Raw genomic sequence first — 18,325 nt, 5'->3', positions numbered from 1 at the left:
GCTTGTGTGAAGGGAATGTGTGGACACGTGACCTTGTCACTTTCCATTGAGGTGCAGGGACAAATGTGCCGTCTTCCAGATAGGACGCTGTTGAGGTTTGTTTCGTAGACGGGTGAGCATTTCTATATTTTCATTCTCATGCAGAGTAAACAAGGTCGGTATCTAGATTCTACACTTATAGACTACGCATCTTTGTGTAAGTGACGTAACTGACAGTGGCATGCAGTGTTTGTTATGTATGTATTTATGTTGCTAAATTTGATTAGTTTTATAAGTGATATCGTATTGTAAATTGTAATACGTCTGAATTTCATGATTTAATGTTTCCCGGTTATCATTATTATTATCACCATCTTCTGTTTCGTAATAAACGTATTTACACCACAGCAAGTTGTCTTGTGTTAAGAGATGTAGGCGTTTTAGTTCCTACAGTGTTGAAATTTCATGATACCGACTTAACATTTCAACACATTTGATATTTCAAAGTAATTATGTGGACCGCCTCCGTGGTGTAGTGGTTAGAGCGTCCGCCCGGAGAGCGGAAGGTCGCGGGTTTGATCCCCGGCCGCGTCATACCAAAAGACGTTAAAATATGGTACTTGTTGGTCCCTGCCTGGCGCTCGGCATTAATGGGTACAACAAGGACTGGTCGGCTCGGAGTCAGTATAATGTGTCTGAGTGGGGTATTCATGCTTCACTGCGGCATGGTATCTCAGTGGACTAGCACTATAAAACCAGCTTAAGTCTGGGCTAGTACAAGCAGTCGCACATACACATACACACGCATGCACGTCGTCATATGAGCGAAATATTCTCAAGCACGACGTTAAAACCCAATTCACCTCACCTCACCTCAAAGTAATTATGTACTTCGGGATATAATGTATATATAGTGTACCTGTTTCATTACATAACTCAACATACATACCCTGAATTTTCAAGACACCTCCACCACAAAAACAAAACAAAAATCAAGTCACTGAAGAACTCGAAAATCAAATAGCCCTAATAGTCCTCCGTAGATATTGACAAGAGCTGGTGTAGCAGTTATAATTTCAGTTACCTTTTCCAGTATTGTAAATATATTTCTAGCAAAATACAGGGGCACTTAATAAAAATATATACAAGGTTTACATAGAATTGGATTTACAGTGCGTGGTATTTTATATACATATATAAATATGATATTTTCAACTGTCACTGATCTGTGTTTGTAGCTGATGCTGTCTTAAATTACATTTGTGACGTCATACCATTGTTTGCTCGCTCCATTCCTTTTCGGGAATGGAGCGATGTGTACCAGTTTCAAATTAAAGCCTTCATTTTGTCATTTTGACCTTTAATTTTGATAACAGAAATTTCCCCAGTTCTTTGAATGTAATTTAAGCAGGGTAATATCCTCGTAACTCTCCATTCCTTAAAAATAATGTGCCTCGGCCCCTCCGGGGCTTCGGCTCCATTATTTTTAAGGAATGGAGAGTTACTCGGACATTACCCTCTACATCACAGAATTTATGTTTACTGTCTCGATCGGAAATAATATACTAGTACTCAAAATCAGACAGGCACTGTAATCAAATCATTACAGAAATGGACATAATAAGCGGATCAAAAATACTTTTTGTGTACAATATTTACAATAGCTCAGCACAATTCCAAGACATTACGTGAACGTTTGCAGTCCATTCAGACTCTTGACTTCAGTATCTAGTGTGACCACCTCGAGCGGCAATAATAATGCATGGAGTGCACCAATCGATTGATGAAGGCCATTGGCACCTTGAACCACACTCTGAGAAAGGCCTGACGCAATACATCGGCTGTGTTCGGCCTTGGTATGACATTATTCAGTCTCCTCTGAATTTCATCCCAAAGATGTTCAACTGGGTTTAAATCAGGACTAAGGGCTGGCCACTGCATAATGTTGACACCGTTCTGCTTTAGGAAGTCCCGTGTAGCTCTGGCAGTATGGGCCCGGGCGTTATCATGCTGGAAAATGTTGTTCCGGTGACGTGCATGATTTTTTATTCCTTCTCGGTCTCCGTGAAGTGTGGTTTGGACGAACCGGAATAATATGCATACATGTCGCGTGAATGATTATGTGTACACAGGTAATTAGAAGGAGAATTCCTGCGGTTGTAATTAGGATTCCATAGTGTGAAAGTGAAAGTAAGCATTGTTGAGCGTGATTAATGAATGTAATTGCACAAATTACAATGAACGCAAGGAACATTAGTGTAAACGAATGACCACACTTATCAGACCTGTTTCATCTGTTTACATGTGTGTGGTTCTTGCGTCTTGATGTCCAACCTACTGTTTTACCCCCAGCCCTGGGCCTAGATTTTCGAAACTCTCTTAGCGCTAAGATAGTCGTAAGTTATTGTTAATGAATGGCACTTACGACTATTTTAGCGCTAAGAGAGCTTCGAAAATCTAGGCCCTGGATACCACACAGCGACATATCTATGTACCTCCTCTACAACTGTCACTGTCAGCTGTAGACTCAAATTCAAACTACATCACACGCATAAATGCACTTCGCAGTTTTTAATTCTGTTGGAAATTCTTGGGACACCTGCACGTTACGGGTCCCTGCCTTCGGGACCCTAACCCTAACCCTAACCCTAACCCTCGCGGTAAGAGTTCCGCCCGTAACCCCCGCTTGAAATGTATTCTTTTTATTAGGATTATTTCGAGGGTTTAGGGTTAGGTTTGGGGTTAGATTTTAGGGTTAGGTTTAGGCTTAGGGTCAGGCATAGGCTGTTTATAAAAAAACATAGGCGTATATTCTTAGGCATATAATGATTTTAAACAATACGGGGGTTACGGGCGGAAATCTTTCCCCGCCATATTGCATAGTGTTTACAGAAATCACGTACGTGTTTTGTCTATTATAGCGTAGTATCATTCAAACCCGTCCTCGATACATGAATCGCTGCATACCTCATACAGTTCACAACATAATGACAAATAGTCTTTGTCACCAATACCAAGAGTCTCGGCGAAAACAGGTGAAACTTATTAGGTGTGAAAGCGACTGTACTTATCAGGATTTCCCTTGGTTACAATAAACACCATAACAGCAAATAACAATACACAGAATGTAATAAGGTTTCTGATTACTTACTTGTCACGTTACATGTCATGCATATTCGATCCCTGAATCACCGAAAGCCCGTTTGTAAAATCCCGCGTCCGCATGTCAGTGGAACGTCTGCTGAAAGTCGTTTACAAGTGTGATGTCCATTCACTTACAGTCTATTTAAGACATTCTATATTATCCCATCTGTGTTATATTGACTTTTTTTTGACACACGTACATATATACAGTCAAGTCTCGTTAATCCGACATCGACCGTTGCACAGCAAAATGTCGGATTAACGAGTATGCCGGATTATCGAATTCTGAGAACAGATCACGTTCATGGTCAAAAACAGGACAGTAGTGATTCAATTTGTGTGTGTGTGTGTGTGTGTGTGTGTGTGTGTGTGTGTGTGTGTGTGTGTGTGTGTGTGTGTAATTAGTGTTAAGAATCGGCCTCTTAAACCATAATCGATTATGAACTTTAGATCACACGTTTTACAGCTAAACAATACGTACGTCAAGATATTTGTGTATGTGAAAACTGAGAAAGAATGAATGAATGAATGAATGAATGTTCTTTATTTCCACCAATGGTTTAGAGAGTTATACATCCAGTTATGTATATATTTTTAGAGCATAACACATATTTGTGAAAAAATAGAAAGTTCAATAATATTTGAAACATTCAACAGAACACAAGAAATCATAGCTCTTGGCAACAGATGATCACTGGGCAATATGTACAAAGCATTGCATGCTATTCTTATAAATACAGAATGCTGGCTAAGTTCCATGCACTGATGCGTTTTGCAATAATGCTCATGAACCTAGCCCAGCTATCAAGGGTCATGTCCTGCACAACCGGAGTAATGGAACCAAGGTATGTGAGGATTTTAACCTCGTCTTCAGCATCTTCGAGTCTCATATACGTGTCAAGAGACACGTTATCAAACAGATGCTCGCTCAGTTCGTTCCTGTTTTCTACCAGCTTGTCACAGTATAGGAGTTGATGTTTTACAATGTCCTCACTTTCAGTCTCGCATATAAGACACAGTCCAAGTGTGACGGGCAGTGTACCCAACTTTATCAGAGCATAGACAGGAGGGGTGGCCATGTTATACCACAAACACAGGTTCCAGAGACGATGAGGAGAGAAGCGTGTATGAATGGCACCAAATCTCTGCATATTTGGACGCTCTTGAAGTTTACTTCTCCATTCAGTGTGTTCGTGGTGGCATGTATCCTTCTGTACCATGGAATTCCATACATTTTTGCATGGAAATTCTCCTGTTGTCATGAAGGTATCAATGATATCTGAAAATCCATATTTGTGAGCTGCATTCAAAAGGTCATGGGCAATCGATCTTGTACTTTTTACCACAGTAGACATATATTCCGCGAATCTCAAATACAAGATAGGCTTCACAATACTGGTACTGGCTGAGCGACAGAGTCGGCCCCAAAACAGGAGCTTTGATTTATCTACTCTGCCTTGCATTGACCATAGTCCTAGCACCTGAGCTGTAGCAACTGTAGGAGATCTCTTGTGGAGGTTCTGGACTCTTCTAGCAAAGTAGCGCTGGACAATTTCCATTTCATTCATCTCAGTGCTGCTGATATTGCTCCACAGCTCACATGCGTAGAATGCAGAAAGAAAGATAACTCTTTGCCAGATATTGGACGATGACACAGGGTTTAATCCACCAGCTCGTAATCCTACATCTCGGAGTGAGTTTGCTCTTCTCGCTTTGGCACATGCACGAGTTGTCCTTTCTCTTGCTTTCTCGGTATACATGATGGGTCCCGCATACACAGTGTTGGATTTGATTGGCAGTCTTACATCCCCGATTCTGAAAACGGGTTTGTTGAGATATTTTGTAGAATTTGTGAAGGGCAGGACACAGCTCTTACTGGCGTTGTATGTCATTCTCCAACGGCAGGCATATTGGTGGATCTTGTTAAGAGCCATATTGAGACCATGTACAGTAGTACTGACAGTAGTGTGCAACGTCTCCCTGGCGGGATTTTCAAGATGGCGGCACATCCGGTCCCCATGGGCGCCGCCATCTTGGATCAAGATGGCGACCCATGGTGACCGGATGTGCCGCCATCTTGGATCAGTCACTTCCGGTCAGGGGAGATCACTCGGGTTCCGGTTCCGGTGCTTCCGGTTCCGGTGGGTGCGCACGCATCGCGATGACGTCACGACCGGTTCCGGGGGGTGCGCGCACATGACGCTGACGTCACCTCCGGGCCAAGATGGCGGACGCGTTTCAAGATGGCGTCCCATCCGGTGGGATCGCGTGAGATGGCGGAACGGACGAGCGGCGGACGGGACGGGACGGAGAGGAAAGGAGAGGGAAGGGAGGGAGAGAAAGGGGGTGAGGCGGACACGATGGCGTGGCTAGACAAGTGTTAGTGTGTGTGTGTGTGTGTGTGTGTGTGGTGTGGTTAAAACAACATTGGATGTAGCATTCTTTCGAGCCAGGTGGGTGGCCCTGAAAAGGGCCGTTGTGATGGTATGGACGGAAAGGTGAGACCTCACTTTGTGGTGGCGATGGTACATAGACAGAGCAGGTCGAGGCCCCGGAAAATAAATTTCCCGGGGCAGACTTCGTCGTGGAGATGGTTAGCCCCTTTGCGGACGCCGCCCCCCGCAGTAGGTACACACGTAGTACGGTGCACCTGGGGTGACATCGAATTGGTTGGACGGCAAGGCTTTCCAACACGTTTGGCATATAATGAACTTCCAATTGGGTGGTAGACATTGCCATGCCGGTGGCGGAGGTGGTACTGCCGTGGATGGTGGGGCTGCCGCTGCTTCTGTCTCTTCCCTTTTGATGTCAGCCTTCCCTTGTAAGGTAGGGCTGCATCGTAGGCATTGCTGCCTACCACAATTTTTCCTGTAAGGCGTCGGTCGCATGACTTCTACTTTTCTTGTATTCATGTTGCATGAAGATAGCTCTCACTGACCCATGCTGGAGTTTATATATGGGCGACCAGACAGCGATGACGTGTCGTCGATGACGTGGTATCGATGACGTGGTATCGATGACGTCATGGTCGCGCGTGAGGGTAATGACGTGGTATCGATGACGTCATGGTCGCGCGTGAGGGTCATGACGTGGCACCGCTGACGTCATGATCGTGAGCTCTCACTATATAGGATGAGCGGAATGACCGAAGCAGTGTTACAACCAGCAATCATGTCTGAAGAAAACTGGGAGTTAGAGCTGATACCCTTGGAGGCACCATCGCCACCCTCCTTACCGGCATGGCAGTGCCAACGATGCCATGGCTGCCTGCCTGTTTACGCTAATGGGACTGATGACTATCGTGGTACCTTCCAATGTGTGTACTGTGGCACTGTCTTGAAGGACACGTACATCCGGCGCTTGACTCATGGGAGCAAGTGCCCCGTCAAGACAAAGATGACCATCCATCCCTGCCAATGTATGACCCCACTGTGGTCCCTGGAGTGAAGTACACTCCGAAAAAACGGCCCTTTTCAGGGCCATCCATCTCTCTCAAAAGAAAGGTTCGTTTCAATGCCAACAACAATAATAACAACACTAGGTTGACATTTTTCAAACGTTTTATTTCCCCCGCTAACAAGAACACTTTGACAAAAGAGACAGGATTAGGGGCGTCCCTGATCTTTTGTTTACAAACGGTATGAACTGTAACATTAGAACTGTAACATCAGAACTGTAATATCATCACATCAGAACGATAAGGTTGTGTCCTTTGGCAGGGGTGTGGATCATGGTCAGCGTTGTTGTTGTTGTCTGTCAGGCGTGCGGGTTGAAACCAACGTCTTACACGTTCTTCATTGACGAGGGTATCGTAGGGATCAAACTGTTCCATCACTTCGTCAAAAGACCATCCACGGGCACGATGAGCCAGTACATACAAACAGTACATTCCACAAGAGGCACTGAACCAGGGTTGAAGTGACTGGCCATTCCACCGTTGTTGGAGCCATCCGGCGAAGGTCATGACATTCCGAAAGTCTGGATGCTGTTGATAGGGATGGAGTCCATAACTGTCAAAGTAGTCCATGGCACCTGGTACTGGACGATACACGCACACCCAGTGTTGTCCTGGGAGATGGCTGGGGTCCGTATTGACAATGTAGGCTTTAGGATAATGTCCCTCCTGCTGTTCACACAGCACGGTGGTGGCAAAGTGATCTCGGGCAAAGGTACCTTGGTAGAGGGGTCGCAGCAGGGGATCCTGTTGTATGCGTAGGCGTTCAAGTGTCTGGTCGTCCAAGCCACTGTCGCCGCCGTCCATCCTTAGACCATCAGAGCGCTATGGAACCGATCAATTTCCAAAACGCCAGATTCCTCGTAGCAGACGAGCGTGACGGGCGTGGTAGGGTTCTGCAAACTGAAGTTCAAGTCCCAACTTGCCCGTCTGTCGTGGGTAGTTATACCCTTCATCTGCGCCCAGATCTGCCGTCAGATCCACCACCCACACGGTGAATCCGTTCCTGAATTCGTCCAGGGTGAGGTTGCAGGGATGTTCTTGCCACAGGTGTCCCGTGTTGCGGAACAGGTTCATGTACAACTGTTTGAGCGAGGCACTGTTGTCCTGAAAGTCGCTTTTGATTTCGGTGCCATGCACTTCTTGCCCATTGAGTTTCAGCTTGAGACTGGTCACGTTGTTGTGCTTGAAATGGTAGGGGTTCTTTTCCTTGCTGCCAGCAAAAGCATCATTGTCCACTAATCCCAACACCACTCGTTTGGGCAGTTGGCCTCCAATCAGTTGATCTTTGTGGAAATCGCGTCCTCCTCCTGAGATGTCGTGGGCTGTGACTTGGACTCGGGTCAAAGGATATTTGGCCGTGACTCCTGGTGACATGTGTTTCACGTGTTGTTCCCGTATGGCAGGATCAATGTTGACTTGGCGCACGTAAAACTCGGCTTTGGTCAGTTCAAATCGGCACTCGACGTCTCCAGCACTCATCAAGTAGAAATCACTCGGGCTGCGAATCAGTTCTAGTTTCATGGGGACTCCATCCACCAGGTACCGGTCTTGGAGAAACAGGTCACAGTGGAGACGTCCTGTCAGTTCCACGCCTCGGTGGGTAGAATGACCCTCGTCGTCGCGACAAGTCCGGCGTTGGCATTCTGGGCGCCAGCATTAAAGTGATCCATTTTTCCAGCTTCATCGGTGTACCATCCTGGACACTGGAGATGGGTCCCTTTGGCTGCCTTCCCATAACTCAGCAACGTTTCCAAATAGGCTCGGTAGGGATAGGTACCCATGGAAGGAGTAATTTCCAGTTGGTTGTGTCCCACTTGTACACGCACTTCACGAAAGAGGGAATGCATCATGTTGTTCACCGTGGACACGGCGAGTGCCCCATCGCCCTCACGAACTGCATTCGTACCATCTGCATTCTTGATTTTGAGGCAGATGCGGAGGTAACACTGGCTCAAATCGATGTAGGCATTGACAGGGTTAGCAATGTTAAATTGGAGGGGGGCCCGCGACCGAAGGGGGTGCCAGAGGGCTGTATCGAATCCACTGACCTTCTTGGACGGACGTCACCACAGGGGGCACAGAAAAGAGATCCAGTTGGGCCTTGGAGCATTCACAGGCATCTCGGCGCATCATCTTGACAGCTGATCTGGACCACAGGTCTATACAACAGGTCTGCACAACACGTCTTGACCCTACGGTGTCTGGTGTTGAACTGAACTCCTTTCCCATTGGGGTGGGTCTTTATCTCTTTCTCTCAAAACAAGGGTTTACGTTTCTTGGTGGATCCCACGGACTGTTTCCGTTTTCGTTTGCGAGCAGGTGATCCTGGTGGTGGGTGCTGTCGCAAGGTGGCGAGTAAGGCTTGTTTCCCATGATGTTTCAAACTGTCCCCCACACTTCGGTGTCCTGAACGGATATCTTGCACCAATCCCGGCAACATCTTGACGCCTGATTTGAGAGCGGATTTTCCCACCGTCTTGAGGATGGAGAGCGCTGAACGTCCCAAGTTACCCAAGATGTTACCGAAACCTCTCCCTCGTTGATGAATGCGTCCTCGGTACACAGCTAAGCTGCCTCCTCGCTGCTGTCCACCCAAGCCGCTGCCACTACGGAGTCTGATACACTGATGTCCTACCATGCTGATTCTCAGAACGCATGCGTGCCCAGACGGCGAGGACGGAAATGAAGTGTCACGATGGTCTTCCCAGTCTGAATGGCACGAGACGTCCTCGCCATCCGTTAAATAGATTCGAATGGCATCCGTGGTTCCCTGACGCAATCCCATGTAGCGTAGGTGCTGAGGGGTTTTGATCACGGCGCTGTCTTCCATCATCTGGCTGACGACACGGGACATACATCAGTAAGGGAGCCATGGTATCCCCACGATTTGATCTTCCACCGCATCCGAGTAGACGTTACACGGTATCAAAACCAGCCAGATGGTGTGCTTCCTGTTCACCCACGACGAGAGGCGGTCAAACGCAGCCACTTGCACAGGCTGAGCAGAGACTTGACTTATTTCTTCTGCTTCGGCCCACCATGGGGAGCTGTATGAATCCCAGCATACGTACTAAAGGAGCAGGCAACACCAATCGGGTGGTGTAGGCAGACCTGGTGGCATCGTGGCCAGGTTGGTTTGCGGTTCTGCAGGAGGAACCCGTGATGGCTCTGCACATGTCTTCGGGTGGGAGCATAAAGTTGACATGCGCTTTGCCACGCATTTCAAATCGGAGCTCTTCTTTGGGGTAGTTCACGGTGACGGTGAAACGACCTCTGGCATCCGCTTGGTAAACATCTTGCGTATGCTTGTCCAACAGCCGTGCACAGGTGTGTTGAAGCAGGATGTTCAGTCTCTGGACCAGTTGGCGACAGGAATACACTCCTTCTGGAATAATGACCTTTTCGCTGACGGCTCTGATGAGGCCTGGGTTCTCTTCTATCACGGTCGCATCGCGTTCTGCTGAACTGTAAGTCCGGGTCATACGTTCCAAGTTCACATGAAGGACAAACCAGTTGAAGGGGTATGACACATTGTACCATGTCATGGGGAAATGAAGTTCACTGACGCCGACTTCCCACTCCTGACGATTCACTTGAATGGGAAAGGGTAGTTTGACTTCGTAATGATTCACTCTGTTGTCAGGATGAACATCCATGGACGCATCGCTGGGTAAGGTCACGTAAAAGTCCCGCTTGGAAAACACAGACACCGACATCTCTCTCTCTCTCTCTCTCTCTTAGGGAACCAGGCTGGATACAGAGGGGGTTGGAGATGTAGTCGAGGAAGGTGGCAACGTGGATGATGACGACGACGACGATGACACCAACGTGGGTTGTGGGAGCAAGTACCCCAAGCTACTGGCCAACAAAGCTGTCCACAACTGTTTCTCACCGTTGTCCAATGCCAACTGAACCATGCTCATGATGACCACGCCATATATCAGAAACACTTGGGAGAAAAACACCACTTCACTTCGTGGCAAGTCCATGCCAAAGCAACACCAGCGTGGGGATGGCTTGCCGCTCTCCTTGCACCTTGAGATCGGTTCACTCTGCATGATGGTGGAGGCTCCACTGACGGTGGGAGACTGGAGGCCACGCTATTTAAAGACCAGATGAGCCGCAGGGATCCATGAATCAAAGCTGGCAGGGTATCCTGACCATCTCACCAACACTTCATCCTTTTTGACGACGCCGCCGCTTTCAGGACCTGATCCACTGTGTACACATCATCCGTTTTCTGAATGGGTTGCAGTTCTTGTGGGTAAAAGGTGCCTTGCAGCACTTCTCCATGATCATCTTTCACTTGGTAGACAGGAGGAACACGCCCTTTCACCACCCGATCCACGGTGAACAGTTCGGTGGTCCAGTTGGGAAGGTACCTTTGTCAAACGTACCCTTGGTCTTGTTCAAACGGACACGGGTCCCGGTAACAAGAGAGGGTACTTCTTCTTCTTCTTCTTTGTCTTGAGTTGGCGCTGCTTCTGCTTCTTCTGTCGCTCCATGTGATCCAACACCCGAATTTCATCGTAGGGAGCGTTAGGACGTACATCCACGGGGCGTTGTCCAATCGTACGATGGACACGATGATTGTAGGAATGCATCAGTTGGGGTAAGGCCTTCAGGTAGTGGCGTGTCCCTTGTTGGGTGAAGTAACGCCACATACGGTTTTTCAACGCCCTTTGAAAACGTTCCACCACAGAGGCTTTGGTTTCTGGGTTTTGACTGGTGTAGAAATGAATACCCCGTTTCTTGAGGAAGGCTTGAAAAGGGCATTGACAAATTCAGTCCCTTTGTCGGTCTGTAACTGGGATGGCACACGTCCTGGGCTTGTTTCAGGATCCGTTGAAAGGCCTCTATCAAAGTGGCACCGGTCTTGGCTTTCATGGCTGCACCCAAGCCATTTTGGAGAAAAACATCGATGACACACAGCAAATACCGGTTGCCTTGGTTCTCTTTCTGATACGCAAGGAGATCGCTCAGATTGGCTTGCCACAATTCATCCACGCCACCCACACGGTAATGATCCCTGGGAAATGAGCGTCGGGCTGGTTTGTGCAAGGTGTACGTGTCCTGGGTTTTCAACCATTGCCGCACCTGGCGTTGGGTGGGCCTTGACCCCGTTTTGCTTCCCCCCTTCTTGGGTCCTGCTTTGGCTTGATGTCCTGCTGCTTGCCACAAGGCAAGCCACCCTCCATAGCCTGCTGGGTGTTTGGGATCGTAATAGGTGTGGTGGAGCCATCGTGTCCATGCAGGTGACAAAGACGATGATGATGATGCTTTGCTGATGTTGTTTCTCTTTGGACGTCTCATGATGACACTGTCGTTGACATCACCCTCTGCTCCCTTTTATTAAAAGTGAATCCACTGACGCACCCGGTTGAGAGGGGAGGAGGGGGTCTCTACAGCTTTTTTCTTCTTCTGGGGTTCCAGAGGAAGGTTGGATGCAGGGGGTGTCAAAAACAAGTCAGCGGGTGGAGGGTGTGGACGCTTCACGGGGTGTCAGGAGGAGGCTGGGTGGATGCCCTTTGGTTTTCATCATCCAGGACCAACGTGAGGGTTACCAATCAGTTCATGGGGTACATTGCTGGAAGCGAGATACTGACCCAGAATATTCCAACCCCGTGGAGGGCCTAATTTGGTACGTTGTCGAACAAGATCATTGATGAGATCCACCATGTGCGTCCCAGGCATGGGTTCCCCTTCCACCACGAATTGACCTCACTCATTCCAACCCAAGTCGGGATGAGCACGAATACGGGCCATCAACTGCCTGGCCTTGGTCTGTAGCGTTTTGGGAACCGTTTGCACGACTTCATTCAGAATGGCTTCGACATCATCGGGTTCTGAAACAAAAGAACAAACAAACCATGAGCCACTGCTCTCACGATCGGCTTCAGCGGACTCCTTCTTAGGAAGGCGACCTCTCACGCGGACCGAACACGGTGTGACTCAGTAAGTCAACCGTACTTACGGTGAGGAGATCCAGTCCTGGGGTGCCAACCCTGGGAGTGCCAACCCTGGGGTGCCCGTGGCCTCTAAAGGTGGTCGTGGTTTGACAGCTGCTTGGTCTTGAAACGCCAAGGTGTGTTGCAGCAAGGTGTTATACTGTTGCTCTCGGTCCCTAAAAGGAACCGTGTCATCACGGATCGAGGGTATCCATATCGTGGCGCGTGTGCACACGTTTCTGTTCCAACAGGTTGGACTTGAGCAAATGTCGTTGGCGTTTTTCTTCTTGCAGACTTTGCCATACCTCTTCTGGGACCATCACCATCTTCCGTGCATGCTTCATCTTGGTGGTAGGGCGGTGCAGATGCAACTAACGCCAATCTAGGATGTGTCCTCTATTTATGATCTTCCTTGAGGATCTTCCTTGAGGATCTTCCTTGAGGATCATCTACCCAACAGGCCAGACACCAAGGGACCCACCACCGATGCCAAGGCAGACAAGAGACCTAATCCCCTTCCTTTCTGCTGTAAAGTTGACGTTTCTTGGACACAGACACCTTCTTTTTCATCAACGTATGCATCAGTGACCCATGCTTTTGTAAACGTTGACGTTGCTGTGCTGTCATAGGAATGTTGCCTCATACAAATTCACCACGCATTCACAGATGGCTTGAATCAGTTCCGATGGGGCCTGTTTCAAAATAGCCTGTCGCATGGCTGGTGTCGCAGAAGGACTACACACATGACAGAGCTTCTTTGTGACGCTTCAAACGCGTGCCGACATGATGATGATGATGGTGTCGTCCCTGCAGCTGCTACCATTGAACTGACCAGGATGGGGTGGGAGGCCTCTATTTATGGTAATGTCGCTGGAGGGAGTGGGGGTAATGCCGCTTGTGGTCTTCTTCTTCTTCTTTGACTTTAACACCATCCGGGTCAAGGCTGCACCTGGGGCTGAGGGTGAAGTGACCCTTTCTTCTTCTGCTTGTTCTTCTCTGTCGGGTGGGTGACTTGGCGGCGCCCTGGGGTTGCTTAGGGCACGGGCGGCGACGGCGAGTGCTGAGGGCTTCTGCTGTTTTCCTGTAGGTAGGACTGCCAGTTCAGCAAGATACTGGTCAACACACCAGCCAACGTACCACTTCCACTGCGCTTCATCAGGTAACTCTTGCATGCTCATCCAAAGGTAGTCGTGGATTCGCAATCTTGGTCAGCATGTCTTGGTGTCTCAACAGCCAGGTCTTGTGCTGCGCCTTCAAAGGAACACGCCCTGCTCGCAGATTTCTCACGGCAATGACAAACCATTGCAACAGTCGATGACGCCCTTTGACAGCCACGCTTCTGCCGGCGGGAGTCGTTTCTTCACGATGATGGGTTTGACTTTTCTGCGGGCGGGCATGCTTCTGTGGCTTCCTTTGCGCGGGGTGCCCGGCTGGGCGCGAAGCACCGTGACGCTTCTTGCCGGTGCGTTTGGTGCTGGTGGTACGCCGCTGGGTCAAGGGTTGAAAGGGTTGGATCATGGTGGGAGAGAGGGAGACGATGGGAATGAAGGGGAGAGGCCGGAAAAGAAGAAGGGGAGAGAAGGCAGCAGGAGAGGCACCGATACGCACTGACAGGGACAAACGCGGTTGTTCATGGTGGGTGCTGTGGGGTACAACTGCTTTAAGGAACGCCTTTGTTTGGAGGAGGAGGAGGAAGCAGAGGAGGAGGAGCACTTAGACTTTCGTACAACCGCTGCCGCCTGACCGATGTTGTTCGGTGGGATCACGACCCCAAGGTGGTCAAGAGTGTTTTATGGATCGGTTTAAACAACCCTGTGGCAACAGCACGTTTATGGGGCTGGGTCTGTTTCGCCTGTCTCCCATGGCAGCTCTGGGTCAACTGGCGGTCAGGGGTAGACGCCATCTCTATTTATCACTTACTTGGGAATGTAAAGGGTGGTGGGTTACGAAAGAGATGGGACCGTGATACGGTGCTCTTTGGCCGTGGTCGGTTTCAAGTCCAGAAACAAATAGGAATAAGGAGCCAAAGTGGCATCCTCATAGGCTTCCCCAAGGAAGGCCGCCTGTCCTGGAAAGATTTGTCTGGCCAAGTGATCCATTTGCGAGGCGTCCCTCGGTTTTAAACAGCACCATGTAGTGGGCATTTAAACTAATGGTGCGATGATGAGGCGATGAAGCAAAGAGGTTTTGCGTCAAGTACAACACGGACGTGTTGGCGATGATGACTTTTCTTGGTAAACCATCGCAGAACCTCGGCTTCTTCCTCTTTGGTATTGTCAGCCCAGCAAATCATCAATGATCAACCAATGGGGTGTAGGCAAACCCTTCTCGGTCTTAGCCCCAGACCCTGCAGGTAACTGCGTGTTGGCTTCCCCATCGCTTGCACAAACGTCAGGGTATCCCTAACCTCGAAGTCAGAACTTCCAAGTCCTCATGCATGGGTTGCCATTCACTGTACACCCACACGATGCCCTGAGGTGGAAGATCTAGGATCCCCGGTTGAAACACATGTTCCATGAAGGCTTTGACAAACGATGTTTTACCTGACCCTGTAGGGCCTGCAATTAACATGGTAAAGGGATGACGTAACGTGAGTGGGGTGACCATGGCCTCCACCAGGTCTGAGTCTAACACTGTCCCTGATAGTGTCCCTGACATACTGACACATCGTCTTACCACCCTGCGGGTTGCACCGGAAATGACCTCTAAGAGCTAAGATCCCTGAAGATATAGAAGACACAACCCTTTGAAAATGGAATTCACAATTTATTGAGGAACAACATCAACATGGCAAACAGATCAACAATAATAATGATGCATTAACAGATCAACAACAACAGGTCATCCACAGATCACCACCAGTTCAGGTGATCATTGGGATTGCAAGTCTAACAATCGTGAAAAGTCCATTTGACCGGGATGAAAATGGTTTTCATCGTTAAACATGGGAATGTCGGCAAAGTCTCTGGCTCCTCCTCTGGAGCCGTCACTGAAGTTATCACCAGATCCGTCTCTGGAGCCGTCACTGAAGCCATCACCAGATCCGTCTCTGGAGCCGTCACTGAAGTCATCACCAGATCCTCGCCTCTGGAGCCGCCACTGAAGTCGTCTCTGAGCCCTCTCTGCTCTCACTCTCTGCTCTGCCCTTGTCTGCTCTGCTTCCATGGTGATAGCCATCGGGAGTAGATCATACAAGTCTTGCAGATCTGGAGTAACTCTCCCCTCTGATAGCCCCAGGACTGATCCCTTGACCCTTCTCGCCTCCCACAAGTCAGTCATCTCCAACTGTTTCTTTGGAGTCTGGGGTGCTTTGAGACTCTTAGGCTTGGGGGTGCCTTCTTGGTGAGTGTCTTGGGAGGGGACGCCTTCTTGGTGACTGTCTTGGTGGGGGCCTCCTCCTTCTTCTTCTGTTTCTTTGGAGAAGTCAGGGCCAGGGTCACCTGGGGAGGTGACGTCATCTTGGTGGGTGCCTTGGGAAGGGGCGGGGTGAGACCTTCTTCTTCTTCTTCTTTGGAGAAGTCTTGGCAGGCGGGTCTTGGGAGGTATTCTTTTTCGAGGCACGGCTTGGGCGCCATGTCGGTGACCTCTGGATCATTGGAGAACAAAGGTAGAGTGCAGGTGGCATATCGAAGATCATAGCTGGGTGGGTGAGGCCAGAGTTTCACCTGGAGTTTGGCCAGCAGCTTGCTGTACAGTACACCATGGTCATAGGTCATAGGGCGTCCATTCTCAACTTGAACACGATGTGGAACATCTTGTTGAGGAAGGTCTCCCCTGCATTTTCCTTGGCATGTGCATCGATGATACCGATGAGGATCAAGCGAGGACACGATCTGTTGGCTGTCGAGAGGATACGCAGCGGTCTTGGTGATACGCCATCCAGTAATAGTCTTCCTCAGTCAACTCACAGAAGCGACCCATCATGCCATACAGTGTTTCTTTTTCGGCTGAATATCTGCCAGCTTGCGGATGATCGACGGCAACTTTTGTTCCATCACACGCAGCCGGGTCCTGGAGATCCATGTAGTTGGTCTTGTATAACTGGCTTTGAGTCATCATGGTGTTGTGGAGATGGGCCATGTCAGAAGCGAGGTCCTTTGCCTCAAGCGGCCAAGTTGACGAAAGAAGAAGGGAGGTTGCCTGGAGATGCCATCTGCAACGACTGAACTGATGCAACCGATGACCCGCCGATCGATCCTTATGGCTTTTATAGGCAACACCAACAGCGAAGCTATGACGCCACTTCAAATGACGCCACTTCAAATGCAGCGCCACGATCGTGTTGTTCTGGATGGCCTCTTGCACTGCTTTTCTGAACTGTTCTATAAAGTGTCTCTTTCGAGATAGGTGGCAAGCACAAAGAGTAGCGAACAGCATGATGACGTAATCACGATGGGGCCAGAGTCTTTTATAGAGATACACAGGATGACGTCACGTGGCGCGTGCATGGATGACGACACGTGGCTCGTGCATGGATGACGCCATTGGAGTTGGTCCATGGATGACGTCACTCACAACAACAACAGCGTGTCACGAAGATGCATGAGTGCTTTTCCCAACTTGTTTTTCCCCGACCATGTCCAGGGTTTGTCAATATTCGGATGAGATACACCCATTCCTATTCCCCATCGTTGATCGTAGGGGCTAGCTTCAGCTAACGACTTTGGGTAGGATTGAATCAATCTCTGTTTCAAGTCCTTGTTCTGGAAGAAAATTGCCGCGGACGCCTTGGTCATCACCTCCAGACTGATCGTGTCCCACACTGTTTGAGTGAAGCCTTTCACACATCGCCCCAGACGTTTTTGCTTTGCTGGAACAGCCTCGTGCAGAATACGCGTCGCACTGTCGTAATCTCCAAAGTACATGGCTTTAGAGTACATGTAACACTGTTCAACACAATTAAATGTAACACCATCCAAGGTAAACACAGCTGGATGAAAGTTGCTGAACGGTGACTGGATTCCATAGAAGAATAACCAGGGGAGTGTCACTTGTGACTGTGCCTTGTCCGTGGGAGTCTTGAGACCCAGCAAGGTCATGGCTTCTGTTTCTCCACATTCCTCCAAAGCTTTGCAGAAGAGGGAGTAAGCTTGAGGTCCTCGTCGGGGAAGCATGTCTAGCAATTCTCTGACACGGTCAAAGGAGGTCCGAGGTTTTTCGATAATCTCTGCCTTCATGAGGATGGTCAGGACTTTAAACGTCATCAGTTTGTCGACCACGGCTTCGACCTGCTTGATAGCGGTGCACGAGACCACAACGATTTTCCCTAAGCCTATCGCAGAGTGAACGGGTTCCATCCTTCTCTTTTCTTAGACAACAGAATCTGTAATGACTCTGACAGAAACGTCTCTTTATATACACACACAGGGTCGTGATGACGTCATAGGGTGTGTGACGTCAACGTGACCGTGGTCTCCACCAGGTCTGAGTCTAAGAACAGGGTACAACAGGATTGAGGGTGACCATGGACTCCACCAGGTCTGGCCCTGAAGAGAGAGAGAGACGACATAACACAAGAGTACAATACAATCACAATTTATTGAATGATAGAACAACAACAAATGAACAAGGCAATCACATTTTATGGGTTAAACATCAATCGATCAGAGCATGTCTGCATCAAAAGTCCATGGAGGGGATGGGTTCACTCTTGTAGCCATAGGGGAGAGTTTCCCTGGGGGCGCTTTGGGGTCGTACTGCACTCGGCGCTTGGTGTAGACCAGCGATAGATTTTGGTGGTGTCCTTGGACAGCAACACGCTGTTCTGACGGGTCCTCCGCGAATGATGCGTGTGGGT

At 49.0% G+C, this 18,325-nt stretch overlaps 1 long non-coding RNA gene across 1 annotated transcript; it reads right to left on the bottom strand.

Moving 5' to 3' along the window:
• Positions 1-7,929: 7,929 nt before the first annotated feature.
• On the bottom strand, positions 7,930-17,348 carry LOC124270100. The gene is made up of 3 exons (XR_006896677.1): positions 17,254-17,348; positions 11,027-11,028; positions 7,930-7,941 (listed from the first exon to the last, which is right to left on the bottom strand). It is a non-coding gene; the product is annotated as an uncharacterized LOC124270100 (long non-coding RNA).
• Positions 17,349-18,325: the final 977 nt, after the last annotated feature.

This window comes from Haliotis rubra, unplaced genomic scaffold (genome assembly GCF_003918875.1).
Source record: "Haliotis rubra isolate DU_JTF1 unplaced genomic scaffold, ASM391887v1 Scf15, whole genome shotgun sequence".
In the NCBI taxonomy this organism is placed as follows: domain Eukaryota; kingdom Metazoa; phylum Mollusca; class Gastropoda; order Lepetellida; family Haliotidae; genus Haliotis; species Haliotis rubra.
Note: the sequence above shows the minus strand (reverse complement) of the source record. Positions and strands in the feature narration are given on the sequence as shown.